The 14,641-nt window shown below is 53.7% G+C and overlaps 1 protein-coding gene across 3 annotated transcripts in view; it reads right to left on the reverse strand.

The window, feature by feature from the left end:
* The window catches only part of DVL3 (dishevelled segment polarity protein 3), a 42,804-nt gene that overhangs the window by 16,361 nt on the left and 11,802 nt on the right, over positions 1-14,641 (reverse strand). The window lies entirely within an intron of this gene.

Below are 14,641 nucleotides of genomic sequence, written 5' to 3' on the forward strand. Positions count from 1 at the left end.
TCACCACTTGGGGCTCTTCACAGATAATGGGCTTTTCTCCATTGCATGTGCTGGATCTGTCCTCCCCACAATCATGAACGACGTACAATCTACCCGGCCACTTGGGCCAATGCTATCCACGTCACTATATAGCACAGGGTTTTTTCCTTTTGCCCTGGAGCGTTTGACACCACCCAGCCAGGGGGGTATATGTTGCTGTGGCACTTTGGTCAACACCGACTGCCCAACCAGCTCCTGACCCAGACAGGACTGAGCAACACTGACTTCATTGATGGATAAAAACCAGAACACCTACAAATTCTAGCAACTAGAAAGACACGAGGCCAGAATTTCAAAGATATTTATGTCCCCAATCCTGTTTCAGGAAGCTCATACACAGGGTAAGTGCCCAAATCCCACTGATGTCAATGGACGTTAAAGATCTCACCTGCTTAAGTGGGTTTGAAAACCCCACTAAATGTCCATCTGCATCATCGGGGCCTGAATAGCTTTGCCCTGAATAGCTTTGAAAATCTAACCCCGGGTGATCAGAAACAAGCTGCCAATTCACTGGCTGCAGTTAATACCACCTTTGTTTAACAGGCTCGTTTTAATAAACCCATTTTCCCCTTATATAACCAGTGCATTCAAAGTCGTTTTCTTCCACTAATAAAAAACAATTTTCAAAAGCCGGTTGTGTGCGTTTGCACTGAATTTCCACGTTCCATCCAAAATAATCTAGTATGTAACTGGGGCATGACACAGTCTTCTAAATACAGTAAAATTGACTCTGAATAAAGGTCTGTCAAGCTCCAAGACTGCTAGTCAAGAGTGTCTAGCGATAGTGTATCCACTGGGTTAGCAAACTGCAGCACCGAATGCATCACGCAGGCTATATTCAGTTGCGATGGGGATGCTCTGATGGGCACATCAGCCAGTGAGAATGAATTTTTCCTCAGGAAATAAAGTGAAAGATAAAAGTGCAGCATCAGATTAAACTCGGTGATTTAAAGCAATCTACCAAAAACTTCCAGCAGGGGAGGGACCCAAAACAACTGCCATCTCAGCGTCTTCTTGGGACTGTAGAACTGTGTACATGGATGAATGCAGCCGTCTTCTCTGGACCTGTGGCTCTGCATGCAAGGAGGCCTGGCTGCTTGGACTGAGACGCAGCATGCTGGAGCTCAGAAACCAAAGGTCCTCTGGGCTGTGCTCAGCTACGTGGGTGTTCAGAGCTGCCTAGACAGACACTGAAAATAGGACACCAAACCACATTTATGCTCTCAAAACATCTGCCAAAGGCAAACAGACCACGCTACACACCAACACCTGCAAGCAGGCTCTGCCTCACCCTGCCTCCCATACCAGCTGCCCTATTCACAGAAGGGAAGTCCTACCTGCCAAGACAGACAAAGCCAGCTAGCACTGCTCCCGGGAGGCCGCACGTTCTCCCATTGCCCCTATCCAGCATGGATCTCCTGCATAGTCCAGGTGTCAAATGCTGGCAGACTGCTCCAGGCCAGCCCATCTCCTCCCCCTTGACTAGCATCCGTTACGCTGTCGCTGGTAGCCTGGACTTCATCCAGTTCCTAGAGAGAAATCCCAGCCAAGCCAGCTTCCAGTATTGCCCGTGACTTCCACAAAGGCTCCAAGTCCCATATGTTGGCAAAGGAGACAGTGCTACAGACTGGCAGGGACAATGTGACCAACTGCAAGGAAGGGATTACAGAGTCCCCCAAACTGAGCTTTCCCATGGGGCAGAGGGCTGTGACAGGGAAGACCCCATGGCATCACAGAATCGTAGGGTGGGAAGGGACCTCAAGGACCATCTAGTCCAATCCCCTGCACAGATGCAGGATGCCGTCCCTAAACGACCCCTGGCAAATGCTCATCCAGCCTCCTGAAAGCCTCCAAGGGCAGATTCCACCCCTCCGAGGGCAGCTCCTTCCCCTGTCCTGCTGTCCCTACAGGGAGGAAGTTTCTCCTGAGGTTTAAGCTAAGTCTGCTTTGCTTGATCCCTCTGTCCTGCACCCCGCCCTCTGTGGCAAAGAGAACAGCTGCTGTCCCTTAGGGCAGTCTTCCTAATATTTGAAAACGGTCATCATGTCCCCCCCTTGATTTTCTCTCTAAACTAATCATACCTAGTTCTCTCCACCTTTCCTCATATGGCTGCATCCTAAACCCCTTTAGCACCTGCTGCTCACCTCTGGAACCTGTGCAGTTTCTCTACATCTTTCCTAAAATGTGGAGCTCAGAACCATACGCAAAACCCAGCTGAGACATAACCAGTGCCGAGCGGAGCAGTTCTGTCACCTCTTGTACCTTATGTATCATATTCCTGTTACTATCGCCCCAAATTGCCTTGGCTGTGCTGGCAACCACATCACATTGCTGGCTCCCATCAAGTCCGAGAGGCACCCAAACCCCCAGACCCTTTTCAGCAATGCTGCTGTCTAGCCACTTATCTCCCACTCCGTATTCAGACCTTTGGGTTAGGGTTATGTTTTCCTAGGGTTAGGGTTAGGTCTTCTTTAGGCATAACCCTTACATCAGTCTTTGCCGCACTTCCTTTGGTCACTGTTAGCCCAGCTCTCCCATCTATCAAGAATCTGCTGAATTCTATTCATTTCCCCAAAAATGTCTGAAACCCCTCCCAGTTGTGTGTCATCTGCAGACTTGCTCTAGTCCTGCATCCAAATCATTAACAAACAGGCTAAATAATGCTAGACCAAGAGCAGACCCCTGAGGAACCCCACCCGAAACCCCTCGCCATTGAGCAGCTCAGAGTCGCTCTCTGACTGTGGTTATTCAGCCAACTTGCCCCTACCAAACATGACTTCTGCCTAGCCCACAGTTCTCTTCCAGTTTCCTTATGACAACGTCACGTGGGACTGTAGGAAAAGGCTTTCTGAAGTCCAAGTCCACTGCACTCCCTCCGTCCAAGCTAGGATTAAGTCCCTGCCCTGCCCCTTCCTCCCCCCACCACCTCCCCATCTCAAGTTATTTTGCCTTTCACCCTTAGCCCATTTTGGGAAGGGCAGCAGAGATATGCAAGGAGCATTTCAAGGCTCTTTCCTGCTCTCCCCCATCCAACCCCCACCCCAGGGGCGCTCCAGCAAGGAAACAGGCAGTCCAGGGCTCACACCAAAGCTGGAAGCAGACTTCTTTCCCGAAGAACAAAGACAAGCACCCCCCGCCTGTCCCCGTTCGCCTCGTGCCAAATCTGCATGCTGCATTATTCATTACATACTTACCACTGGGATTCCACGGCTCAAGGAATGATATATTTTGAATCCCCAGAGCACAGGCAGACAACAGTAGGCTCGAGTCAGACAGGCCGAGTGGTAACAGCCCCACACTTCTGCCGAGGCCTGGTAAACCAGACCCAGCCTCTACGACTTTCTAACCCTACATTTTCCTCCATGGGGTTACTGATGACCCTCCATCCTGGATCACAGCCCTCTGCACCTTAAGCTGCCCCAGGCAAGTTGCACCCAGAGCCGAGCATTCAAGGCCACGTTGGTGCTTTGCCATTAAATGCGCCACGTGTAGTAAATGTTGGCCCACTGAGTGCAACAGGAGAGCCCTGGGAACGGGGGCTGACAGGGAGGGGGCTGCATCCTAAACTCCACTGCGGAGGAAGGGACTTTATCTCAAAGCAGCTTGAACCCCTGCCCAAACCATGGTGGCACAGGCCACACGCACATGCCAGGGAGCAGGCTGCAACCGCTTGATGGCCTGCAGACGTGACCCAGCCCAGCTGCCAGCGGGACCAGCTGACACACAAGAGGGAGTCTCCACGGGCTCCCTCTCCTTATTACCTCCCAAGAGGGATTTTGGCAGCATCAGCTTGGAATCCAGGTGCGCCAGGACTGACGACGCCAGCAGCTGCAGCAAACGGTCAGCCACGATCGCAGCATCATTTCACCCCCCACAGCAGTCTGCCGCGCTCCGGAGGGGCCCTGGAAGCTCAGAAACCAGCCTCCCTGCAGAGGCCCCGGGTTCAACACACGGCCTCTCGGCACACCGTTTCAAGAGACCGATGGCCCCGAACCTTCCGGGACAGTCCCAGATTTCAGGGCTGTGTCCCCAGAGACTCCTTGCTTGGGACTTAAGTTCAAAAAAAGGTGTCCCAAAATGCAAAATGGTGTCGGCACAGAGAGGGAGCCACAGGAGTGTGGCTCTATCGCTTTCAGGAGGGAGCCGCTGTCCCGATGGGATGTATACGGCTCTGCGCCCGTGCTACTCCACATTCGCTGCGTCGAGGGGGCTCCTACAAGACCCAGAACCGGAAGCAGCACTGCCTTCTCGCTCCAGAGGGCTGCACCTAGGATTTTGCTCCCCGAGCTCCAGTCCTCACATTGCCCCTGTAATCTTCATCTGCCTCCAGTTTTCCAGAGACCTGGGGGGCAAAGAGAGGCTAGAGGGGAGGCAGGGTGAGCAGGCTGGTGATCCCAGCTCCAGGCCTGGAGACATGGAGGCAGATTGTGCGTGAAGCCAAGCCGAGGGGGAGGGGAACCCTTTGGCCGCTGCAGGAGCCAGGCTTGGGCTTCCCGAGGAGCTGACAAAAGCAGCACATCTGCTCCCATGCAGCTGGGGGAGGGGGAGAGGCAGCCTGAGATGGGGAGGAAAGGAAAGGAAAACCAGCCTTGCTCTTCAGCCTAATTGCCTGATCCCCTCCCTGCCAGCAGGAAAATGCCACCCCGGGGCTCTCGCCACGGAGGGAGGGCAGGGAGCCCTCACCAAGAAGGGAGCACCCTGCTCACCAGCAACCTTCAGGCCGCGCGGGTGGGATTCGCCCTGTTCCTCCCCGGGCAAGAGGAGGCCAGGCTCCAAGAAGCTCCAAACCACGGCTTGGAAACCACGGGGCTTTTCAGATCACAGGCGCAGTGAATTGGGTGGGGAGAAGGTGACAGGGAGAAAGAGAGAGAAGGGAAACACACTCTCTCTCTCTCCCCCTCCCCTTGGGCTCCACAGTCATTACCAGCTTGCCAAATGCACAGCTGCTTCCCCAGCCCATCGCCAGGGCGCAAGTACTAGCTGCAGGCAAGCTGCTCAAGCCCAGGGCTCTCTTACGCAGGACCCGCTGAGTAAAAGGGTAGGGGAGAAAGCGAGGGAACGGTGCCAAGACTTATAATAATGTGAGTGATTGCATCTGGGAAAGAAAGATTCAGTGGGAGGAGAGACGTGGGAAGCATTTGCAGGGCCGGGGGGCGAGAAGGTTTTGCCCTGGCCAGCGGGGCTGGAGCTGCACACGTAGACACATCCTGGAGCGCAGAGGAGACAGGCGCCCTCCGGCCGCCCCTGGCTAACCCCACCAGGAATCTCAGTACAGCTCCAAGCCTCCTAGTCGGAAAGCTATTCAGAGCGAACCACATGTGACCCGAGGGGCAGGCAGCTGGCTTGTGGATCCAGGGGAGGGGCTCCCAGGGCGAGCCCTGCTCCACCCCAACTGCAAAACCAACTGCTTGGCAGCTGCAGCAGCATTTCTATTCAAGCAGTGATGAGGGGAGTCTATTGACTGAATGGCTCATTATAACCCAATTCCTGCTAGTGTTAACGACCCTTGCTCCTTTTTAACAGTCTTGATGATCCACTATTCAAGCTAGCCTTTCTTCTAAAGAAATTTTTTTGCAAAAATCTTGTTGGTCTACTAAAAGATATCATCTCTACTACAAGTCCTGATGATCCTTTCTTCTGCCCTTCTGCTGTCCCTTAGTTGCCCTGAAGACTCTTCTATGCTCTACCTAAAAACCTTAACGCACGTGTCAGATTATCTCAGATGTGGAAATGACTGAAGTATTGTCTCAAAATACTCAAGGAGGCTAGAGTTTGTCTCACAAATCTCAATAAGACATGCACATGTAATATACTGACTGTTGGACAAATGAAACAATATTTTTTAACTATTTGTTGACTGATTTGTGGTTTTATATAATCTAGCTGCAAATTAGGGCACATTCCAACAAAGTTATATTTTTTTTCGCTTCAACCTTAAATTTACTTTACAGTTAGGGCTGTCAGGCTCTGGAATGGGCTCCCAAGGGAGGTGGTGCTCTCTCCTACCTTGGGGGTCTTCAAGAGGAGGCTGGACAGATATTTGGCTGGGGTGATACGGTCCCAGCACCCGTTCCTGTCTGGGGCAGGGGGTTGGACCTGATGATCTGTATAGGTCCCTTCCGACCCAAAGTACTATGACACTATGACTAATGTAGTGCTAGGTCCTTAGCATGCTAATAAAGCTTCTTTTTCTTGAAATGGAAAAAAAAATTGTGTGCATTGATGTGCCACACCATTTGCAACCCCCTTTTCAAAATCCTACATCCACCCATGTCTGGATCCATGCCGTTTAGGGAGGGTGCGAGGAAGGAAGAGGGGCAGTAACATCATTCCACAAATGCTGGAAGTGGGTAAGTATCAAGGATAGAAAGGCTGGGATTGATTAGTCAAGCAGTACAGAAGGCCGGGAGAAGGTGGAGCAGTGGCACTTTCAGGTTAAACAGCAGGAAAAGGACTACAGAACTGTGCAAGATCAGGCATTCAGGAAAGCGCAAGGAGTCTCCTGGGGGAAAGACATGCAGGTGGTTAGGTTACTCGAGGGGGAAAATATTCTTTGCTGAGCAGACTGTTTCTGTAAGGTTCAATGCAGCACGACATTTAGCCCAACGTCAGCAGAACCCAAACATTGTGGAGCAAAGCGCACAGCTAACTCACAGGATCTTAACTCTGCCCGGGTGTTACACCCCACAGCACCCCTGAAAAAAACCGGCAAGCTACCCTGGCCTCAGGGACTGAAAAGCAAATAGCTTTCATTCCTGTAGCCCAAGCATTTTAGAGCAAGTCTTGCCTGCAGCCTGCCGTGCAGGTGAATGGTGCTGAATATACAACGATAATTGTATGTTTGTATCAACATGCAGCTTTCCTGAGTGTGGCTGTAAAATCTCCTTCTCTTCTGTGGGGTCAAGGGAGATGGACACCGATGTTGCCTCACAAGTGACCACCCAACCGAGACAAGCACCTGGGAGCGGCTCCCCAAAGGAGACAACGATTCCAGGGTGAAATGTCCCGGCATTCCCAGTTCAAAGGCCTAGCACAAGCCTCCAAGCCTTCTCTTGGAAGGGAATGAAGCATCTTGTCACCTGATCCCCGTGGGCTGCTGAGAGTCGTGACAAGCTGGTCTTGGTTTGGGCTGGCTTTTTCAGAAGCAAGGCCTGCAGATCTGCTGAACTGTGCCTCTGTAACAACACAGCTGCTGAGTGCAGTCCTGCACCTGTCACCTCTGCTCTACCATGCGAGTCAGGCACACGCCAGAGCCAGGGCCCTCCACCCCCACGAACAGACGTACAGCACCAGGCACTGCTGCTTGTTGCCTGCTAACCTGGGCGTTCTCCATGCCCTGGTGCTCCTGCTGCCAAGGGGGGCAGCAGGCCAAGCAGGTTGAACCTGAGATGCCCAACAGTACCAGCCTGTGCCGGGTCAGCTTTTTCCCCACAGGACGTTCCCAGCCAGGTCAAACGGGAAACGGACAATGGCCCTGTGGGTGGGAGTCCCCGAGGGGCAACTGAGCACATGTACCATCGAAGCCTCAGTCACTCAGAGTGCAGGCTGGAGGGAGAGCAGTAGCCAGATCAAACAATACGGTTACAACCGATATGCCACAGCTGTTACATCTGCACACGCTGGTGGCCTTAGAAATGTAGCAGAACTCTTGTAGTCTTAAGCCGGCTTCTTTCTGCATCCTACCAGCTGATGTGCCTTCCTCAGAGACTGCTCCCCTGCCCATTTAAGAGTGATTACAAGTCACAGAATCATAAAAAATGAGGGCTGGAGGGGACCTCAGGAGGTCACATCCAGTCCAACTGCCTGCGCAAAGCAGAACCAGCCCCGACTACATCATCCCAGGCAAAGCTTTGTCTAGTCGGGTCTTCAAAACCTCCAAGGATGGAGACTCCACCACCTCTCTGGGTCACCTGTCCCAGTGCTTTACCACCCTGCCAGTGAGAAAATTCTTCCTAATTTCTAACTTAAGCTTCCCTTGCTGCAGCTTGAGACTGCTGCTCCTTGTTCTGTCACCTCTGTCCATAGCCTTATTTCCCCACTATTGATCTTAGGTTTCATAGTTAGTAGGGTAGGAAGGGACCTGAGCAGATCATCAAGTCCGACCCCCTGCCATGGCAGGAAAGAGTACTGGGGTCAGATGACCCCAGCAAGGTGTACATCTAGCCTCCTCTTAAACACCCCCAGGGTAGGAGCCTGCACCACTTCTCTTGGAAGTTGGTTCCAGATCCTAGCTGCCCTGACCGTGAAGTTGCACCTCCTGATGTCTAGCCTAAACCTCCCCTCTGCCAGCTTGTGACCGTTATTCCTGGTCACTCCTGGCGGTGCTCAGGGAACAGGGACTCCCCCAATGCCTGCTGGTCCCCCATGACTAGTTTGTAGCAGGCCACTAGATCCCCCTCAGCCTTCTCTTGTGGAGGCTGAACAGGTTCAGGTCCCGTCGCCTCTCCTCGTAGGGCCTGCCCTGCTGCCCCCTGATCATGCGAGTGGCCTCCTCTGGACCCTCTCTATGCTGTCTACATCCCTCCTGAAGTGCGGCGCCCAGGACTGGACACAGTGCTCCAGGTGCGGCCTGACCAGTGCCGCATAGAGGTCCCCCTGCCTGATCAGTGTCATCTGCAAATTTGAACAGGTGCTTTTTACCCCCTTGTCCAAGTCACCGATGAAGGTGTTGAACAGTGCGGGCCCGAGGACCGAGCCCTGGGGGACCCCCACTGCCCACCTCCTTCCAGGTCGAACATAACCCATCCACCACCGCTCTCTGGGTGCGGCCCTCCAGCCAGTTGGCGACACGTCTGACTGTGCGGGTGTCGACACCACAGCCCCCAGTTTCTTACTGAGAACGGGGTGAGAGACAGTGTCGAAGGCCTTCCGAAAGTCCACGAAGTCGATGTTCACTGCTGCCCCCGCATCTATGCATTTGGTGACCTGGTCATAGAAAGCCACCAGGCTGGTCTGACGGGACCTGCCACTGATGAACCTGTGTTGGTTGCCCCTAAGCATAATCTCCCCTGCCGGCCCCTCGCGGACATGCGCCAGGATAATTCTCTCAAAAAGCTCACCCAGGATCGAGGTAAGACTGACTGGCCTATAGTTCCCCGAGTCCTCCTTCCTCCCCTTTTTGAAGATGGGAATAATGTTGGCCCTCTTCCAGTCCTCTGGCACCACACCAGAGCCCCACGAGTGCTCGTACAGCCGTGCCGGGGGTCCCACAATGACCACAGCCAATTCCCTCAGCACGCGGGGGTGGAGATCGTCCGGACCCACTGATTTGAACACATCCAGCCCCTCCAGACGTTCCCCGACTAGATCCTCGCTGACCCTTGGCCTGGGTGCGCCTCCCTGTAAGGTTGATTCTTACAGATCCCTAATCCTAAGGACCCTGCCACATATTCATATATTATGCAATTAACTGGTTAATTGTGCAATAACTTTAAAACGACCACATGTGCCAGTCATATTATCACACCATAAAATGTCCATCCAGCTACAAAGAGAGCCAGGCAACTACAAAGTTGGTGCTTGAAAATGTGTGACAACTTTATAGCTGGTTTTTATCCAGTTTTTGTTTGAACGTGGGGCAGGGCTCTAACAGTCACCCCTGGACCCCGCTCACCAGCGGGGACTTTCTTGAGGCACCTGTTGTATCGTGTAGACTAGAGACTCCCGTGAGGCAGAAGAATGGGTCCTGTTCTGAAGACGTGCTGGCCCGTGCAGCACTGTCACACCTCTGGACGCACAAGAATGGAAACCAGCCTGGGCCCCAGGGCTCAGCGCTAGTCCTGCTGCACTTGGCACCTCTCCTCATCTCCAGTTTAGCGCTCTTCCAGCCTAGGACTCTGGAAAGGCAGGAGGATTTTGCAATAAGCAGATCAACCCTAGTGGCCCCTCAGGCAGCAAAATTTAACATTAAGCATGAGGCCTAGAAGCCAAATGGAGCCAAGCGGCCCCTTCCACCTTGGCTTCTGGAAGCTGACTCCTGGCAGCAGGAGTCCTCTACAACAGACCCGAGCAGGCTGCTCGGTGACAGACAGCTGGGCAGACAGCCATGGGAGACACTGCCACACTGATATGTTCTTCCCCATGGAGAAGATGCCACAAAGTCTCACAGCACTACTCGGAGGTACCACCGAGGAAGCCGATTCCCCTTAAGGGTTTCCGGCCACTCAGTGCCCCTAAACGGGGGACTCGGGTACAGGCAGTCCTCGACTTCCGACTGCTCAAGTTGTGACAACGTCATGTATGGCAATTACCACAGCGCTTCCAGGTGCCGACCGGTTTCAACTTTACAACGCTGGACACAGCTGCCTCCAGCTGGTAAGTCAGTTGTGGCAGGGCATGCAGGGGCAGACTGACGCCCCCGCAGTGATGGAGGGATTGGGGCTGGGACAGGCGCTGCCCAGCCCCGCACCTCCTGGACGAGCAGCAGCTTCACCCCGGTTGGGCAAGTGGCTGCAGGGTATGGCGGGGTATGTGCCTCTGGATTGGGGTGGTGGAGCAGGGGCCACAGATTTTTGGGTGGCACCCCCTGCATGCCCTGCTGCTGCGCATTTGGGAGGCACGGGGAGGCCGGGCTGGCTCCCACCACTGTGCACCACTTGCCCCGAGGCAGTGCAGCGGCACAGTCTCACGCCAGCCCTGCGCTGGCTGGGCTAGTGGCAGGGGGCACAGCTTCCACCCGGCCTGCACAGAAGCTGTCACCGTGTGCTTGTGCAAAGATTCAAGGAGATGCATATTAACTTCTGAAGAGCCGCATGCGGCTTCGGAGCTGCAGGTTGGTCACCCCAGCTCTAGGCAAACAGGGGGACCTCAGCACACCAGCAAACCTAGAAACACTCAACAGCAGAAAGTCGGGCCCCGGCTGAGGGAAGATGGGCTCCGAAGAGCTGCAGCAATGGTTACAGACACTTACCAGGAAGAGCAGAGCAACCACCAGAGGGGTAGGGAGCAAAGGTTGTAGGGCCCGGCCCAGCATACTGCTCAGCTCCCAGCCAAGCAACTGGGAGATGCAAAGGTGCTAACATGGGGGTTAAACCATCCCTACGTGCCCCCACTCTAGGACCCTTGCTTCTGTTGAGCCGTGTCAACTTGAGGACAATGTGGAATAGGAAAGATCCCACTGGAGCTGGACAGGAGGGAGTCAGACTGCAGAGCAATGGGAAGGGAAGGGAAGGGCTCCAGGCCAGAGCGCAGCTGACCCGATGGTTATAACAATTCCTCCTTACATCATCTGCTTCTACAGCAGCTTGTTAACGAGGCCCCTCGGGAATCCCCAGAGTCCAACACACAAGTCGCCCTTCTCTGGACTCCCTGGGAAAGCAACTCAAGGCTTCCACCTGCAGCACCCTAGGCAGTCACAGGAATTTAGTGACACATGATAAATAGCACAGTGGAAGCACATAAGGGGCATGAAGGACTTTTGCTGCAAAGGCACTGGAGCCCCTGCCATTGCCTGCACTCATGGCACGCTGGGCAGGGGCAAAAGGAAGTCCAGCACAGCTCGACATGTGTAGTTGGGCAGGCAGGAGTAGGCCCTCTCCCCTGGCCCCCGGAGGAGAGCAGCCTGGCCAGCCCCTGCGCTTTCCTAACGGCAGGCAAAGCTCCTGCCAAAAAAGTGCTGATGCGGTGGAATGTGCTGGGCCAGCAGAACAGCTCATTCCTGGAAAAGCAGCAACTCAGCGGGAGAGCAAGGAGAGAAGACAAGGGGAAGGGGGGCAGGGGGAGCGTCTGAGCGCTTCGACCGCCACACCTGGGGAACAAGAGTCACAAAACAATCTGCTCACCAGCATCCCCTCCTGCAGGCCTCTGCATACAGGGAAACCACGCCAGCACAGCCCCTGCGCTCACAGACCCATCCTGTCCCTGTCAACAGAGCAGCACTGGGAAGGCCCAGGACACCTCCAAGGACTCGGTGCGCGGTAGACATTGCTGGAAGGAGGAGGAGTCATCACTGGCTCATTCTCCCACCACATTCATTATCAGCTTGCATTTAATTACAGGTCTGCCCCAGGAGGCAACAAAACTGACCCTGCCCTCATCTCATCGACCATCTCATACCACCTTCTCCCCTGCCCCAAAGAGCAGCGTAAGGATCTCTCAGGAAACCAGGAGACAGAGAAGTGAGACTCAGCATCGGAGACTCAGAGTGAAGACGATTTGCTAGACTGGAGTCCCGTAACACAGGGTCTCTCGCATCAGTTCACCCAGCCTCCCATGGAGCAGCCAGCCACGATGGGTTCACACAGCAGAGGACAGTGGATTTCGCTGGAAGCTTTATCAATATGGCTATGGAGCCAAGAAGGGGGGAAGCCTAAAGTGTGCTGGGCTGGACAATGGCAGGCGCTGCACCCAACAGGGTACCTTTGCCTCCTAGAGAGCAGAAGCAAGTACCCGTGGGTCACAGGTGAGGAGGCTGCCAACTTAGGTTCTTCTTTGGGAGTAAATGCCAAAAGCTCCCTTCTCAGGCTCAGTGGTTACTCTCCTGGAGGCAGCCTGCTTTACCTGGCCATGAAAGGCTTCACAAGGGCTGAGGGCAGGAGCTTTGGGAAGAGGCCAGGTCCTGCACCCATTTCTCGATAGGTTCAATCTCCAGATGGCCCTTTAGGTCATCAACAGCGCTGCCTCTCCTGAGCAGCACTGGCCCCTCTCATCTGCGAAGCCAACTGGGGGGGGGGGGGAAATCAAGAAAGCGCCGTATCGCCCTCTTTACAGGAAACACCAGAAAGTATTTGGTCCAGGCAACAAGAAGGATCCCACCACAGTAGACATGAACCACCTGGACACTGCAGGAGATGGTGCAAGAAACAGCTGAAGCATCCTGACTTCTGACCTCCATGTTGTCACTCCCTTGTGAGAAGGGGACAGCGTTAGCCCATCTCCCTGCAGGCCTCAACTGCAGGAGAGGAGAAAGCTTGCAGGCCAGCTCAGAACGGTTTCCAAACACAGCTGAAGCAAGTGCTGGCCACCTCCTCCCTCCACAGCTCCAGCCCTTGGGACCACCACACCTGGAAAGGAGACTCATCTCATTAATAGAAAAGTGCCACAAAAGGGAAAGTACTTAGCGTAGAGCAGCAAGACACCAGGAGGCGGACTAGACAATCAGAGCTAAACCTGCGTAGGTATAGGCAGGCATGGAAGGTAGGACCTGCCAGTACCAACAGACTGCACCAGAGGAAGGCATGAGAAACCCACAAGGCACACAGACATCAAACAGGCTGATTCAGACTAAATTCAGCCACCTTGGCTTCTTCAGAGTGGCTCAGGCCTCAACAATGCAACCACCAAATGCCAGGCCTGACCTTTCAGCTGGGCCAGCTTGGAGCAATCCACCAGCAGATTGTTTTCCAGGAAAACCCAACTTGCTTGGTTGTGTCCTACCCTTTGCCCAGCCCTTGGGATGTGGTAGGCAGCAGACCTGGCATGGACTCCCAACCAGGGGAAGAGAACATTGCTCTTGGCAACCTGGAGGAACAAAGGAAGAGAGATGATTTGATACTGAGTAATGAGAAAAAATATGTGCTGGGACTGAACCAGATACCTGGCAAGTGAGGTCACAGACTGAGGACAGCACTGACCTTGGCCAAAGTAACCAGCACCAGCTTGGTCAAATGCGTGGGGCAGCTGCTTCTGACCGTCTGGAAGCTCCTTCTCAAAGTCACTGCGCTTCGTCTCCTTTGCTTTGATGATCATTGGAAAAGCAGGGCTGGAAGGGACCTCACCAAGTCACATCTAGTCCATCCCCCAGCTTAAGGCAGAATCATCCCCGACTAAACCATCCCGGCCAAGTGTCTGTCTAATCTGCTCTTGAAAAATTTCCAGGGATGGAGATTATGTCACCTCTCTAGGTAATGCATACCATTGCCTGACCATCCTCATAGCCAGGAAGATTTTCCTAAACTCCATCTTAAATCTCTTTTGCTGCAGTTTGAGGCCATTACGCTTAGCCCTGTCCTCTATAGCTGTTCAGCAACGTCCATCTTCTTCCCCTCTGTAACAGCCCTTCAGGTATTTGAAGACTGTTATCAAATCTCCCCTCAGTCTTCTCTTCTCCAGACTAAATCATTCTTTCAACCTTTCCCCAGAAGTCATGCTTCCTGTACGCACAAACAACTCTAGAAGTGGAAAGTAGTTGCAAGAACAATAAAGCCTTTTTCACCACAGGTTCAGAGACGTACTGCTGACTTATTGCAGCAATGATACAGTATTCATGCAGAATGCCCCCCCTTGCGTTAAAAGTCACCGGGAGCATTTAGAGCCAGTACAATGCATTGAAAGCCCAGGAGACGCATCTGCCTCTCAGGAGCCAGCACAGCACAGCAAGACAGGCCTGTGATCGCTGTACCTGCCTCATCCAGAAGCAGAAAGCTCTGCACCTGGAGAACCTGCAAGCACACATATGCAACAAGCAATTTCCCAATATGAAGCGGTGCCTAGGCACTGGCCACAGGGAAGATGTCAGGTGAGGGAACCGGGAGAGTCCCGAGGGCCCTGGCGAGAGCCATCCATGTGGGAAAGGCAACCCAAGCGGACACAGCACACACACACTTTGATTCCTGGCGTGAGAATCAAGGTGCTCATCGCAGTCAATCTGCCTCCCTCCACAACT

This window comes from Crocodylus siamensis, chromosome 6, assembly GCF_052110815.1.
Source record: "Crocodylus siamensis isolate JL-2025a chromosome 6, ASM5211081v1, whole genome shotgun sequence".
NCBI classification, from domain to species: domain Eukaryota; kingdom Metazoa; phylum Chordata; order Crocodylia; family Crocodylidae; genus Crocodylus; species Crocodylus siamensis.